General features: G+C 44.9%; 1 protein-coding gene across 1 annotated transcript in view; it reads right to left on the bottom strand.

Annotated features, from left to right (window-relative positions):
* Positions 1 to 1,030: 1,030 nt before the first annotated feature.
* Positions 1,031 to 15,918, bottom strand: part of pigg (phosphatidylinositol glycan anchor biosynthesis class G) — a 1,234,979-nt gene continuing 1,220,091 nt past the window's right edge. Inside the window, exon 13 of the mRNA XM_051929903.1 lies at positions 1,031 to 1,043. The gene's annotated coding sequence lies outside the window, so the exon portion shown is untranslated. The remainder of the gene's footprint in view (positions 1,044 to 15,918) is intronic.

Below are 15,918 nucleotides of genomic sequence, written 5' to 3' on the forward strand. Positions count from 1 at the left end.
ACCATTACATAATGTTCAAGACCACCATTACCTAAAGTCCAAGCCCACCATTACCTAAAGTCCAAGCCCACCATCACCTTATATTCAAGGCCACCATTACCTAATATCCAAGCCCACCATTACATAATGTTCAAGACCACCATTACCTAAAGTCCAAGACCACCATTACCTAATGTTTAAGCCCACCATCACCTAATATAATGTAACCTAATTACCTTAAATAGCTGAGGTGCTGCTTCCTTATCTGAACTTATCATGACTTACAAACCTGAGCACTCATTAAGTTCTCAAGATGGCGATCTGCTTAGGATTCCAAGGATTAATAAAATAACAGTGGGAGGTCGAGCTTTTAGTTACAGGCCCCCTAAACTGTGGAGTGGTCTGCCTGCTACTATAAGAGATGCCCCTTTGGTCTCAGCTTTTAAATCCCGGCTGAAGACTCACTACTTCAGTTTAGCACACCCTGACTAGAGCTGCTGATTATCTGTACAGACTGCATCTCTGTTGTTAGTCATTAGCACTAAAACATAAGTAACATGATAGTTAGAATTGGATACTAACCCTCACCTATTCTGTTTCTCTTCTCGGTACTCAAATGTGGCACTTGGTGCCACTGCACCACCTGCCAAGTTGTTCTGCCTGCCAAAGGTAAAGTCATCCCTGATGGAGGATCGCAGGAATCATGGGGTAGAGGGGTCCTTTCATCAGATTGGCTGGCCCACCGCTGACTCAGCTGTAGAATGGCTAATAGGGGAGGCGGCTCGATGGCCGAGGTCTCCAGGACTCTGAACAAATCCGAATCCTATTATGGGATATCATCTACTGTGTAATTCTGCTCTGTACTTGTAATATTTCTATTGCATTATTCTGTTGTATTGAGGATGACTTATGTTCTGTTCTGTGTATTGTATTGCCCCCCCCCCCCCTTTTTTTTTGACACCCACTGCACACCCAACCTCTCTTTGAGGGAGTTTTTCTTGTATTCTTAGACAGTCGAGGCTGGGGGGCTGTCAAGAGGCAGGGCCTGTTAGCCCATTGCAGCACTTCTTGTGTGATTTTGAGCTACACAAAAATAAATTGTATTGTTTTGTAATATCCAAGCCCACCATTACCTAAAGCCCAACCCCACCATCACTTAAAGTCCAAGCCCACCATTACCAAATGTCCAAGCCCACCATTATCTAAAGTCCAAGCCCATCATTACTTAATGCCCATCACCTGACCTTATGTCCATCATCTGACCGAAACTTGCCCACATCACTCCTTACCCTGTGCAGGTGGCTGAGACTTCTTTATCAATCGTTTCCCACCATTTAAATTGGAATCAGGAGGACCCCCACATAAGATACTGGGACACTTAAATGAATAGCTGCCTTTTGCCCAAGCCTCCCTCAAGGCTAAAGCTTTAACCAGCTGCATGCCTAAGACACTGGCGCTTGGTTTTCTAGTAGAACACGCTGTCCTTGGCTTGTCATCACCCTGTGCTACTGTCTGAGCAGGCAGGTGGGCAGACTGGCAGAGGCCAAACAACTAGAAGTAAAAGCAAGTGGCCTTTGAGAATTTCCCATTGGGATTAATAAAGTATCTATCTATCTATCTATCTATCTATCTATCTATCTATCTATCTATCTATCTATCTATCTATCTATCTATCTATCTATCTATCTATCTATCTATCTATCTTGAGCTAATGGGCACAGGCTGGTTTTCTAGCTATTTGGAAGAAACAGGCACAAGCTTTTCATATTTAACTCTAACGTGACCCGAAGCCACCTACTGCAACACGTTTTGCTTTAACTTGATTGATTATGCATTGACCCATAAATTAAAATTTTCCATATAAACAACTTATCCAATACTAATACATTCTAATCATCAATACCAAAGGTTAATCAATCAGGCTAATTCCACACTGGCAACCCCAGGGAGTACTGGACATCCTAAAGGAAGGCTTTGAAGAAGTGGCGTGCTGCTCCACAAAAAGGTCCGAATAGCCCTTATTAGGCCTAATAATATAAATAATAATAAAATATCGGAATAAGGGCAACACTTACAATACAACACTCCACACCAACACCACCAGAGCACATTCCAATGATGTGCAAGGAGCTCACTTTCCCAGCCTGCCTTTATAGACTGGGGGGCGGTTCCTTAGTGGTGAAGTAATGGTGGCCCCTCCTCTCCAGGCTCCACCCACAAAACACATGGCGTATCAGAGAAACAGATTACCCACGGTGAGTGCCACGGTGGCATCCCGGCTGGACAGCGGTTTGACTTCAGGATGAAATAGAAGGTGCCAGGGGATGGACAAGCAGAAGCTGGAGGCCAGGATCAGTACCACTCTCCACCCACAGGGCTTCATGGGAACTGGAGTCCAGAATTTCAGCCCTATGAGGGTCCCTGGGTGCAGCAAGGGGGGCACTGTTGGGGGACAAACAAACTTGGAAGTGCCCCCAGAAGTCATGCCAGGTCACCAGGAGCTCTTCAATGTCAGGTATAAAAGGAGCCCGCTGCCTTACCACGGGGTAGAGGGCAACTGGAGGCGGAAGGAGGCAAGAAGCTTTATGTTTAATGGGTTTTCGGCTGTGTTTCACTGTTGGTGTGTGTGTTGGATTAAAAAATCCATTATTTGAACCCATGACTGTGATGGGGTATTATTGGGTCTTGAGTTTTGGGCTCAGTGGCGCCCTCAACAGGTTACACCACATACACCACAACTGACAAAAATAAAATAAAATTGATTATTAATTCATACATCACAAATGAACAAAAAAGCTACAGAAAAGAAAATTAAACATAATCCAGTTAAATTATTGGATGTGATATTAAAAAAGCAGGACTGTCCCTGAACAAAATGGGACATCTGTCCTCCTGGCCATCGGACATTACTTTATTCTTTGTTACTTAGTATTGCCTAATCTTATTTTTACATTTTTATTTTTTATATATACTTTTCTTTCTTCATCTTGTAAAGCAGTTTGAGCTACGTCATTTATATGAGAACATGCTAGAGAAATAAATGTTGCTATCTGGTCAGTTGAAATAAATAATAGTCAGGCATGCAGGGCCACTTGGGGCCACCAGGGGGAGCTCTAAGAGTTTGGCCACAAGATTTCCTGATACTTGAAAACGTTTCTCTTTAGGCTTCTTCTGCATTTGCCTTTGTATGTGTTTTTTATTTTGCCATCTCGTTTTTATTGGGTCCAGACTGGAAGGGGCGGAGCCACTTTGGGGCTGAAGGCGGGCGCTAGGTGTCTTCTTGTCACTTGAACCCGTAACCACTCTGCAGAGCGTGAGTCCCCTTGTTCCAGATGCATTTCAAATCAGTTTGTGCCTTTTCTTCTGTTTATTTCAATGGACATCTCAGTTATTAAGGTGGGTGACCCGATTGGCACCCCAACATTTCTTTTCCCTCGCCCGATGACAATATGTAACTATACGTTTTATAGATTATTGCCTTTATTTATTCCATATCAACTCACATTACTGCTTTTAGTATAAAATGATTAATTAAAAAAACTTTTGGTATATACATGGAAAAGTGAAAAGCACAGACCCCCACAATGACCAAATGCAATACTAGGGAGGGGCTCTAAAGAAATGCCACTTTTAGCTGTGCCTAGTAAGCGTTCAGCATTCACCAATTTAAAATAAAATAGAAAATGCCAATACTTTAAAGTATTTCAATTCCTGATGGTGGTGCGCCAAGAAAAAAAGGTTGAGTACCTCGACCAACAGGGCCATCTTAACAGCATTACAGGCCCCCCGGGCAAAGCAGTGCCCCTACCTACGCAAGTCACAACATACAGAGATTAGCACAGGGCCTCCAGGCAGCTGCCCAGCATGCCCATGCGTTAAGACGGACCTGCCAAACAAGAGATCATAAATTCATCAATAATCTGCATCAGTCAGGGGGCGATCCACCAGCAGGACATTCTGGGAGTGCGCCCAGGTGCCCGTGATGGCAAAGGTCCTATTTACAAATCCAATCTCCCTTATGCCCATGGGGACCAAATGGAAAAGTGGGATACATTGGGCAGCATTGAACAACCAGGTGTTCCCCGTACTGCATCATTAAAAGTACGATGAACTGTCTTAAGGAGCCAAGTCATCCAGGGGCCTATGGGGGTCTTAATCCTGGCTTGGTTTTGCTTTGAATGACAGGTCTGCTATTATCCCAAATCAAGCTGTGGGGCAACTTTTAGCAGAGACCAAGATCCAGGATGGCACCCAGAACTACACCTAAACAATTGTATTATTGTTGTCATCACACACGTGTGCAATGGGGGACAGGTGACAGGCTCGGGTGGTCTTATATTGTAGCGGCGCTACTAGAATTTGAAACTGCAACTCCCAGCAGTCCCTGCAGTGGCTGTGATTGGTCTTTTGCTGAGGGTGCAAGGAGCTGTTGGGGTCAAAGGAGGTCAGCACGGCTTTTAAAAAAAGGGGCCGGTGACCCAAAGGGAAGGCAGGTGTCTTTTGAAATTTGTGTTTCAAGTTCCTGTCTGTCTGCCTTCTGTTGGGTTACCTGCACTTATTCGTTTTGTCTCGAGTCATTTCGTGGTTGGGGTCTGGATTGTCTGCCGTCTACCTGTGCACATGAATTAAATGAATGTATTATCAGCCAGGACTGGGGGGTTGGCGTTCGCATCTGATCCTCTCTCCTCTTGTGTCCCTGCCTCTCAGTGACATCACTACCGAACCGCCCACTGACATCACTTCCGGTACCCAGAATTCATCTTCCCGTTCTGGCCGCCATAACTCCCCCTTTTCTTCCTATCCACCATATTTATCATCCTGTTAGTAATTTTGCTGATTTTTCAGTATATTGGGTGGCCGTCCCCAAACTTTTTTTCTTGTCTATTGCCTTATGTGCATTTGTAGATGATGTTTACTGCTGAAAGGCACTATATAATGGAAAGTAGTAAGAGCCAATGAGCACTGTTGGACGTCATCCAGGGCTCTTTCCACTTCATGCTTGCTTCTTGAGACATTTCTCAATTCATTTTATAATTTGAGACATCAATGAATTGGCCACTCTTGATGAATATAGTGCCTTTCACTGAGAAACCTGGGCATGTAGGCGGAGTGGGCTAGGGGGTAAAGTTCTTGCCCTGACCCACTCACTCCATCACCTGAGCAAGTCCTCTTCTTGCCTAAACAGTAAAAACGTAAACAGTTGTAACACAGACTTGCACTTGTAGATGGGCAGGAGACGACGTTTACGACTGAAAGGCGCTATATAAACAAGCTGGCATAAGAAAGAGTGGTTAGGGATTGTAAATGAAGCCTGATTGTGATTTTTTGATAATTAACCTTCAATACCCTGCCAATCGCCTCATATAGCAAGCAAAAGGGCACAGCAGGAACCCAACCTGCAGGGGGCGCCAGTACGTCACACGCTCGCTCAGCGGGTGGATTTGTCCTTTGAAATTCCCCTTTAATGAGCTGCTATGCTGATCTGAAAAGTTTCTGTAACCGCCGCATCGTGCCAGCTCCAGAGATAACTGTACATCCATCCGTCACACTTGTTGCCCATTTATAATAAACCCATGGCACTGATGCCTAACATCTGCCACCGATCTTGTCTAAAGAAGCAGAAGAGATGAGTGAAAGACGATTCCGCAGCTTTATGTGAGCACATCCATCCATTCGGAGGTTTCCAACACGCGAGCATTTGAAGGAACAGGTGTGTGTCGAGAAAGGCTGCCGTCACGCAGGCCAACTGCAGTCTGAGTGAGAAGTGTTTCTCGGCTCGGCGTAATCGGTAGGATCAGGACCACCAGAGCCACAAATCACACTGTCGGACTCGGCATTTGCAAGGAATGTGCTGGAAGTTGAAGGCCGAAAAATTTCAGCCTGGCATAAGAGGTGAACGTTACAGCAACAGAGATATGAATCCCTGCCAGGGTGACCCACTCATCCGGAGACGGCTCAGGCCAGCACTTACAGCGGTGTCACCTGTGTGTTCGGGATGTCACATGACATCCCGGGCCAGCAGTCCAGCTTTTGAGTACCAAAGTGTGGGGTTGTGAGGTGACAAGGGACAGTGGCTGGCACCGGATCAGTCATGTGACACAACACACCATTTGTGGACATGCAAATGGGCATGGAGATGACAGCGGGGCACACACAAAAAAGAAGTCCAATTCAATGGAAAATAATCCATTTTAAATGTATTTGGTGCTTACTACCAAAGGTGCTTGAAATTAATGTATATAGCGCCTTTCCCATACTTTCCCATGTTCATCACTGTATGAGGCCAGCCCACCACAAGGAATCCCAGAAAAAAGGCTTGACACCAAGAAAGGCGGGCACCATAAAGGATGACATGAGCCGCAGGGCACTGATAGATAGATAGATAGATAGATAGATAGATAGATAGATAGATAGATAGATAGATAGATATGAAAGGCACTATATGATAGATAGATAGATAGATAGATAGATAGATAGATAGATAGATAGATAGATAGATAGACATGAAAGGCACTATATGATAGATAGATAGATAGATAGATAGATAGATAGATAGATAGATAGATAGATAGATAGATAGATAGATATGAAAGGCACTATATGATAGATAGATAGATAGATAGATAGATAGATAGATAGATAGATAGATAGATAGATAGATAGATAGATAGATAGATATGAAAGGCACTATATGATAGATAGATAGATAGATAGATATGAAAGGCACTATATGATAGATAGATAGATAGATAGATAGATAGATAGATAGATAGATAGATAGATAGATAGATAGATAGATATGAAAGGCACTATATGATAGATAGATAGATAGATAGATACTTTATTAATCCCAAGGGGAAATTCACAAGCTGCTGAAAAGGCTGCCACTCTCTCTGTTTGATTACATTTCTCACCCACTCAGCTCTCCCACAATCCTTCCATTCCCAAGGCATTGTGACATCAAGCAACTGGCAAACGTTGATATATATAGCGCCTTTCATAGGGGTCGCTGATCTTGCAAGCCGCTATACAAAGCAAGGAAGCAAATGACTCATGGAAATCAACAGAAGATGACAAGCTGGAAAGCAAATCAGCTTAAATGTAAGAAAACACAAATTAAAAATTGAGGAATAAGATGGCATCCGTCCATCCATCCATTGTCTCCTAAATTCACTGTTTATAAATATGGCACCAAAGGGAGTTGAAACCATCGGACCCAAGAGAGCAAACAACCTGGAAAGGAGAGCAGCCCACCCTTCACCGGCCTCTGCACTATTATTTTATATAGCACCTTTAACGGTATGCACCATCAGAAGAGCTTCAAACAAAGAATACGTCAAACACAAGGGACGCATCAGCAATGCACCTCTGCAGGAGCTCGGGAGGATCCCGTCTGTCCGTTAAACGGACCTGTTTTTAAATTTACAGTGTGTGACGGCCGGCCGGGACACTGAATGTATCCTTGAATCTAATCTCTCCATCAATTGTTTAATCCTATGTAAGTGCCGTGGAGGACAGACGGGCATCCTGACCGGGAATGGAGACTTGAGTTCTTTCCTGGCCAAGATGCCATAATGGAAAGACTGCAGGAGTGAAGACACAAAATGGCCAGAAGGCCCTGTAATGTTCATCTTGGCTGGCATTGAACTATAAAGAATGGACCTGGTGAATGTGGGTACCGGGAGCAGTTCATACCACAGAAGGTAGGGGGCGGTGTTCCTCAAGGCTGATCCCAATCCGGATGCCCGCAGGATTGCATGGGCATTGGAGTGCAGCCCTTTTGGGGTTCTTGGGTGCTTCCAGGGGAGGACAATATTGGATTCCAAGTGACCTGGAAGTGTTCCCAACATGCACTTTGGTGACACCGGAAGCATTCCTGGGTCTTACTTGAATAGGAACCTGCTGCCTGGTTCAGAGTTGGGTGGCAGCAGGTGACACTCCTGGAAACACGAAGGAAGAAATCAATCACATTTGTATTCTTGTAATTACTGGAATGTGTTGCTGACAAATAAATATTCTTTATATGAACCCAAGTTGTGTTGGGTAATATTATGTCTGAGGTTTGGGGCCCCCTTGTGGTTACACATAACATATTAATTTAATCATCAATCAATCCATCTTTGAATCTTTATCCATCTATCTCTGTTGCTCATTTTTGCTCATTTTGCAGAAATAAAAACTAAAAACGAATAAAAGCAAAGGCTTAGTGCGTGTCCGCCTTGAGCGATTTTCTCTGCCGTCCGCAGTCCAAAGCCGCTTTATTGATTCACAACATTCAGTACACCGGGAATAAGCAGCCTGCCAAGATGCTGGGCATCGCAATTTGACTTTGTGAAAATATCATCCTTAAAATATTAATTAGATGCTGATGATAAGACGCTATCGGCATTCCGAGTATTTTTAATCAGCCTCTTTTGTTGTGAGGATCAATCCAGCAGACCGGCGAAACAAACACCGCCGACCGAAATCATTACAAAGGCCTGGCCGGGCACCGAAACGGCGCTGCGAGCGGCAATCAGCGCACACGAAACTCGGCACTCAGTCGGCCCGCGCGCTCATTTGTGCCGCTTTGACTTTGTCGGGGATCATTAGAAGGCGCCCGCTTCCTTTTTTCTTTCTTTCTCTCTCCCCCTCTTTTTTCTCCATGTTTGCCGACCTTTTGTGAGCTCGTCCCACTTTAAAGTGGAGTTACTGATTAAGGGCCGAGTGAACTGCGAAGAACGTGTGGCGAGTTCAGGGTCCGCACCTCAGAGGGGCACACTGCTTAACTTGAAGGTGTGCGGGAACGGTTCCTCTACCTGTATCCTTAGCTTCATGGTGGGAAACCCCTGGCATTGATGGATGGCAGCAAAGGTGGGAGCTGAGGAAGCTGCAGTTTGAAACAAAACAGGCGCACCTCCACCGGTATGTTCTGTCTGGGGCTCGGTGGCGCCCCTCGTGGTCACACCATGAATTTACCCAATCATCCATCTATGAAGCCATTTATCTATCCACCTGGTTTTTCCCTGAAAGCCGATCCCGATAACGTAAAGGCTTTACAGGAAATGTCGCATCCTACAGATGTGTAGGATTGACTACTGCAATGCAGTGTGTACTGGATGTTCAAGTTGTTCTTTAATCAACTTCCAGTTAATCCAAAATGCTGCTCCAAGAATTACTACAAGAACAAGAAAATACGAACACATCACTCCAGGTCTCAAATCCTTACAGTGGCTCCTGGTTAAGTTTAGGGCAGATTTCAAAATCCTCCTTTTAACATGTAAAGCCTTAAATGGCGGAGGTCCACCTTACTTGTTTGAACTTATCATGACTTACAAACCAGAGCACACATTAAGATCTCAAGATGCTGGTCTGCTTAGGATTCCAAGGATTAAGCCAAGCCCACCATTACCTAATGTAACCTAATTACCTTAAATGTCTGAGGTAAAGCTTACTCATCTGAACTTACAAACTTACAAACCAGAACGTACGTTAAGATCTCAAGATGCCGGTCTGCTTAGGATTCCAAGGATTAATAAAACAACAGTGGGAGGTCGAGCTTTTAGTTACAGGCGACCCCTAAACTGTGGACTGGTCTGCCTGCTACTATAAGAGATGCCCCTTCGGTCTCAGCTTTCAAAGACTCACAACCTCAGTTTAGCACACCATGACTAGAGCTGCTGGCAAAAGACCACCCAGCCCACACTGGGCCTTCAACTTCACATAAATGTACCTTAGTAGTTCTTTGTTGTTTTTTTAGGCTCCGCCTTAAGAGGATTCGACGCAGTGGGTCTCGTGATGGGAAGTTGGGCTCTCCAACTTTTATTCAGACATCACAGGCACACAGCACACGACTTTGATCAGGTTCTACGCCACCATGGAAAAACCCGGAAAAGAAAGCTGAATTATAAGCAGGTTGCCATTAGAGCTGCCCTGTGGGACATCCTGAGGGTTCACGGGATCCCCTCGAGGTTTCTGGATATCATGGCCGGCCTGTACACTGGTACTGGGAGTGCTGTGCAGAGCGGAGGCAGAACCTCTGTGTTTTTCCCAGTTGATTCTGGGGGTCCATCAGCGGTGTGTTCTGCTCCAAATCTGGTCAATGCTTTCATGGTCTGGGTGTTGGGTAGAGTAGTGGGGTCCAGCGGCTTAGGAGCATCTGTGAAGAAAGATTCACAGATCTTGACTTTGCTGACGATGTTGTGATCTTCAATGGAGGTTCTGGTCGGGGGTCACGAGAGACTGAGTGAGGAGTCTGAGTGTCTGGGCTTGCGAGGGTCCTGATAAGAACCAAGAGCCAGGCCTTTAATGAGCTCTTGGGCACAGCCATCAGCAGTGTGTCTGTCTGCGGAGAGAGTGTCGACCTCATCGAGAGGTTTACTTACCTCGGCAGGGACATTCATGTGACTCTGGTGACTCTTCCTATGAAGTCAGTAGATGGATTGGGAGAGCATGAGGGGTCATGAGGTCATAAAGGGGTGTGTGATGCTCATGATATCTTAAAGGACGAAGGTCCAAGTGTTTAGAGTCCCGGTGCTCCCTGTTTGTGAGACATGGCCGCTATCCAGTGACCTGAGATGAAGTCTGGACTCCTTCATGTGGGTCTCTTTAGAGGGTCCTTGGGTGCCTCTGGTGTGACTTTGTGTTGCTCACGGAGTCCCAAATGAGTCACATGACCTGCATTGTGAGGGAGCGTCAGTTACGGCACTACAACCACGTGGAGCGGTTACCCGAGGGTGATCTGGCTTACAGGACCCGAGTGGCTGGCCAAGGGAGGCACCCACATAACACCTGGCTGTGGCACATAGAGGGTCATTTCCAGAGGGTGGGACTGGACCCCTCTGCTCTTGAAAATTATAGACCCATCTCTAACCTGCCTTTCTTAAGTAAAATTCTAGAGAAGGCAGTCATTATGCAGTTAAATGAGCACCTCAATAAACATGCTATTCTTGATAAATTTCAGTCAGGTTTTAGAACAAATCACAGCACAGAAACTGCACTCGTTAAAGTAGTAAATGACTTGCGGGTAAATGCAGACAGAGGCCATTTATCTGTTCTCATCCTCTTAGATTTGAGTGCCGCATTTGACACTATTGATCATAATATTCTTAAGAATCGCCTTAGTCAATGGGTGGGCCTCTCTGGCAGTGTCTTAAACTGGTTTGAATCCTACCTGGCAGGGAGAAAATTCTTTGTTAGTTGTGGTAATTATAACTCAAAGACACATGATATTCTATATGGTGTTCCACAAGGCTCTATCCTGGGTCCGCTGCTCTTCTCAATCTACATGCTTCCATTAGGTCAGATTATCTCGGGACATAACGTGAGCTACCACAGCTATGCTGATGACACACAGCTGTATTTATCAATAGCACCTGATGACCCCAAATCTCTTGATTCGCTAACACAATGTCTAACCTGTATCTCAGAATGGATGAATAGTAACTTTCTCAAATTAAATAAAGAAAAAACCGAAATCTTAGTGATTGGCAATAATGGATACAATGAGGCTATTAGAAATAAACTGGATGCATTAGGATTAAAAGTCAAATCGGAGGTAAAAAGCTTAGGGGTAACCGTTGATTGTAATCTGAATTTTAAATCGCATATTAATAAAATCACTAGGACAGCATTTTTTCACCTAAGGAACATAGCAAAAGTTAGACCTCTTATATCATCGAAAGATGCAGAGAAATTAGTTCATGCGTTTGTCTTTAGTCGGCTAGATTACTGTAATGCACTCCTCTCAGGACTACCCAAAAAAGACATCAATCATTTGCAACTAGTGCAGAATGCAGCTGCTAGAATCCTTACCAGGAAAAGAAAATCCGAACACATTTCTCCAGTTTTGATGTCACTACACTGGTTACCTGTGTCATTCAGAATTGACTTTAAAATTCTGCTTATGGTTTATAAAGCTTTAAATAATCTCGCCCCGTCTTATATATCGGAATGTCTGACACCTTATATTCCAAATCGCAACCTCAGATCCTCAACTGAGTGTCTCCTTAGAATTCCAAGAGCAAAACTTAAAAGAAGTGGTGAGGCGGCCTTCTGCTGTTATGCACCTAAAATCTGGAATAGCCTGCCAGTAGGAATTCGCCAGGCTAATACAGTGGAGCACTTTAAAAAACTACTGAAAACACATTACTTTAACATGGCCTTCTCATAACTTCACTGTAATTTAATCCTGACACTCTGTATATCCAATTCATTATAATAACTATTCATTCAAAATTTGTACTAACCCCTACTCTCTCTTCTGTTTCCTTTTCCGGTGTCCTATTGGTGGTGGCTTGTGCCACCACCATCTACCCAAAGCACCATGATGTTCCAACAATGATGGATGGATTAAAAGCCAGAAGTCTGTATAACCATCAGCATCAAGTGACTCCGTTAGAACCCTAACTACAAAGAGGACTATTTCATTTATGTTAGGTAGAATGCCCAAAGGGGACTGGGCGGTCTCGTGGCCTGGAACCCCTACAGATTTTATTTTTTTCTCCATCCTTCTGGAGTTTTTTTTTGTTTTTTCTGTCCACCCTGGCCATCGGACCTTACTCCTTTTTATGTTAACTAAGGTTGTCTTATTTTAATTTCTTATTTGTCTTTTATTCTTCTTTTCTTCATTATGTAAAGCACTTTGAGCTACTTTTTGTATGAAAATGTGCTATATAAATAAATGTTGTTGTTGTTGATGTGTCTGCCCTTTGTTGCCAACCAGGATCTCAAACTGTTTTGTCGTGTGGTGGGTGTGAAAACGTTCTGTACCAGTGCTTGCTCCTCAACCTGACCTGACAAGAAACGTGACTTCCCCACCGTCACATAGTCAATCAATGGAAACTGGGATTAAGTATAGCACCTTAGCATCTGTTGGTGAAGAGATATTCACTGATCTTGACTTTGCTGACGATGCTGTGATCTTCATGGAGTCAATGGAGGCTCTGATGGGGGTCTCAAGAGACTGAGTGAGGGGTCTGAGTGTCTGGGCTTGCGAGGGTCCCGATAAAAACCAAAGATCCAGGCCATTAGTGACCTCTTGGGCACAGCAGCGTGTCAGGTCAGGTCAGGTCAAGTCAGGTTGAGGAGCATTCACTGGTACAGTGCCTTGACGCACCCACCACACGACGAAACAGTTTGAGATCCTGTTTGGCAACCCCCCAGGCAGACAATCGGTCCAGTCCCACCCTCCAGAAATGACCCTCTATCTTACGTGCACGTCCCCCTTGGCCTGGTCCAGCCACTCAACGATGAGGGTCCTATGAGCTGGATCACCCTCGGGTAATCACACCACGTGGCCGTAGTGCCGTAACTGACGCTCCCTCACAATGCAGGTCATGTGCCTCATTCGGGACCCCGTGAACAACACAAAGTCAAACCAGCGGTCTCCTGTGCTTCTAATTTTATGCAGACAGCTGGTAACCATTTTAGTGTCTATAAAGCACAATGAAATGAGGTTTTCAAGAAGGTGCACGGCACCCTGGGATGGTGTTGTCTATTGAAAGGCGCTCTATAAAATTATTATACATTCGAATGCTGGAGTGGAATGACGTTTAAGGGCACAGCCGTTGGAACTCTGATCTTCTGTGACTGCCGCATATAACGAGGCCGACTGCTTCCTTTTATGGATACAACTGTCCCCAAATCCCAAGTCACAGGTACAATTGTGACTTTTGTTACCCATCTGCTGCTGTGAGGACATAAAGCTGAGGGGTCTTCAAGGGCTTTGCCTCGTGGCAGCCTGTCTTAAACCTGTGCCCGTGTTCCTTTTTTAAATTTTGCCGAAAGCGCAAAGTGCAGAGACAAACCAGAACTCCATTTCCTTCATCGTCTGCTCACAAGCGCATGTCAGATCTGAGCGCCTTCGCCCCTCGCTGAGAGACTCCACTTGACACTTTGATGTCTGGATAGATGGCTTCTTTTTATGAACGGTACAAATACCTGACGGCTCTCGACTCATTGCAGCTTGTGAAAAATCTTTCACTTCAATCATCAAGATTACATCTCTGGCATGATTTCACTTCCTACAAGAAATGTTCCTCCCTTTGGGTTGTTCGGGATCTTTGCATATTTTTCTGCTTGCGTGTTATGAAATCTTCAGCCAGATTGTGGTCTGTAAGGAGGAGAGCCGAGGTGAGCACATGAAAGCACATCCATTCATTCGCGCACTCAGTCATTCATTCATTGGTTTTCAGAAACCAAATTCCAAAAGCTAGAGAGCCGGAGCCTATCTTAGCCAGCTGAGACCCAAGCCTGGGCAGGATGCCAGTCCATTACAAGGGGCATTCATTTTTAAACATAATCACGCTGACTCTATTGTACCTTCACCCACTCACCCATCCATTTTTCTGACAAATATTTGACCCAATTTTAAGTTTTCAAAACTTCAGGAGAGAACTTTCGGCGAAAGGCGGGTACTGATCTGGGCTGGGATGCCAGTCGATCACCGGGCAACCTCATGGCACACACATAACTGAAAGCACTCAGTGATCCGTTTACTTTCTGAGCCTTCTTCATTCACGTTTAGGGTTGTGGGAGGCTGGCGCTTATTGACATAGCTGTATCCAGCAGGGGGCGCTAGCTCCCTTGTGGGAATGAGTTCTTTTGTAATTACAGCGTGTTACATAACCCGATACTAAACAGATATAAGGTAAGAAGGCGATACCCCTCCCTTAGTGATACAGCGCTATGAAATCACATAGGAGAAATAACTTAGCTTTCATTAATGACGTCTTACACTGCATAACAGACGAAGGAAGCCATGACAAGAACCCAGTTCGGGAGTGTGTAGAGTCTCCCATTTTTGCCACTGCGTTGGAAGGATTTTCAGGATCGTTATCACTCCAAAGGTGTGCCGGGCAATGTGCCAAGGCTTTATACCCTTCCTTCATGTGCAGCCCCTCACTTACAGTGCATCCAGAAAGTATTCCCAGCACTTCATCACTTTTTCCACATTTTGTTATGTTACAGCCTTATTCCAAAATGGATTAAATTCTTTTTTTCCTCAGAATTCTACACACAACACCCCATAATGACAACATGAAAAAAGTTTACTTGAGGTTTTTGCAAATTTATTAAAAATAAAAAAATTGAGAAATCCCATGTCCATAAGTATTCACAGCCTTTGCCATGAAGCTCAAAATTGAGCTCAGGTGCATCCTGCTTCCCCTGATCATCCTTGAGATGTTTCTGCAGCTTCATTGGAGTCCACCTGTGGTAAATTCAGTTGACTGGACCTGATTTGGAAAGGCACACACCTGTCTATAGAAGGTCCCACAGTTGACAGCTCATGTCAGAGCACAAACCAAGCATGAAGTCAAAGGAATTGTCTGTAGACCTCTGAGACAGGATTGTCTCAAGGCACAAATCTGGGGAAGGTTACAGAAAAATTTCTGCTGCTTTGAAGGTCCCAATGAGCACAGTGGCCTCCATCATCCGTAAGTGGAAGAAGTTCGAAACCACCAGGACTCTTCCTAGAGCTGGCCGGCCATCTAAACTGAGCGATCGGGGGAGAAGGGCCTTAGTCAGGGAGGTGACCAAGAACCCGATGGTCACTCTGTCAGAGCTCCAGAGGTCCTCTGTGGAGAGAGGAGAACCTTCCAGAAGGACAACCATCTCTGCAGCAATCCACCAATCAGGCCTGTATGGTAGAGTGGCCAGATGGAAGCCACTCCTTAGTAAAAGGCACATGGCAGCCCACCTGGAGTTTGACAAAAGGCACCTGAAGGACTCTCAGACCATGAGAAAGAAAATTCTCTGGTCTGATGAGACAAAGATTGAACTCTTTGGTGTGAATGCCAGGCGTCATGTTTGGAGGAAACCAGGCACCGCTCATCACCAGGCCAATACCATCCCTACAGTGAAGCATGGTGGTGGCATCATCATGCTGTGGGGAACTGGGAGACTAGTCAGGATAAAGGGAAAGATGACTGCAGCAATGTACAGAGACATCCTGGATGA

Source organism: Erpetoichthys calabaricus, chromosome 7 (assembly GCF_900747795.2).
Source record: "Erpetoichthys calabaricus chromosome 7, fErpCal1.3, whole genome shotgun sequence".
NCBI lineage: Eukaryota > Metazoa > Chordata > Cladistia > Polypteriformes > Polypteridae > Erpetoichthys > Erpetoichthys calabaricus.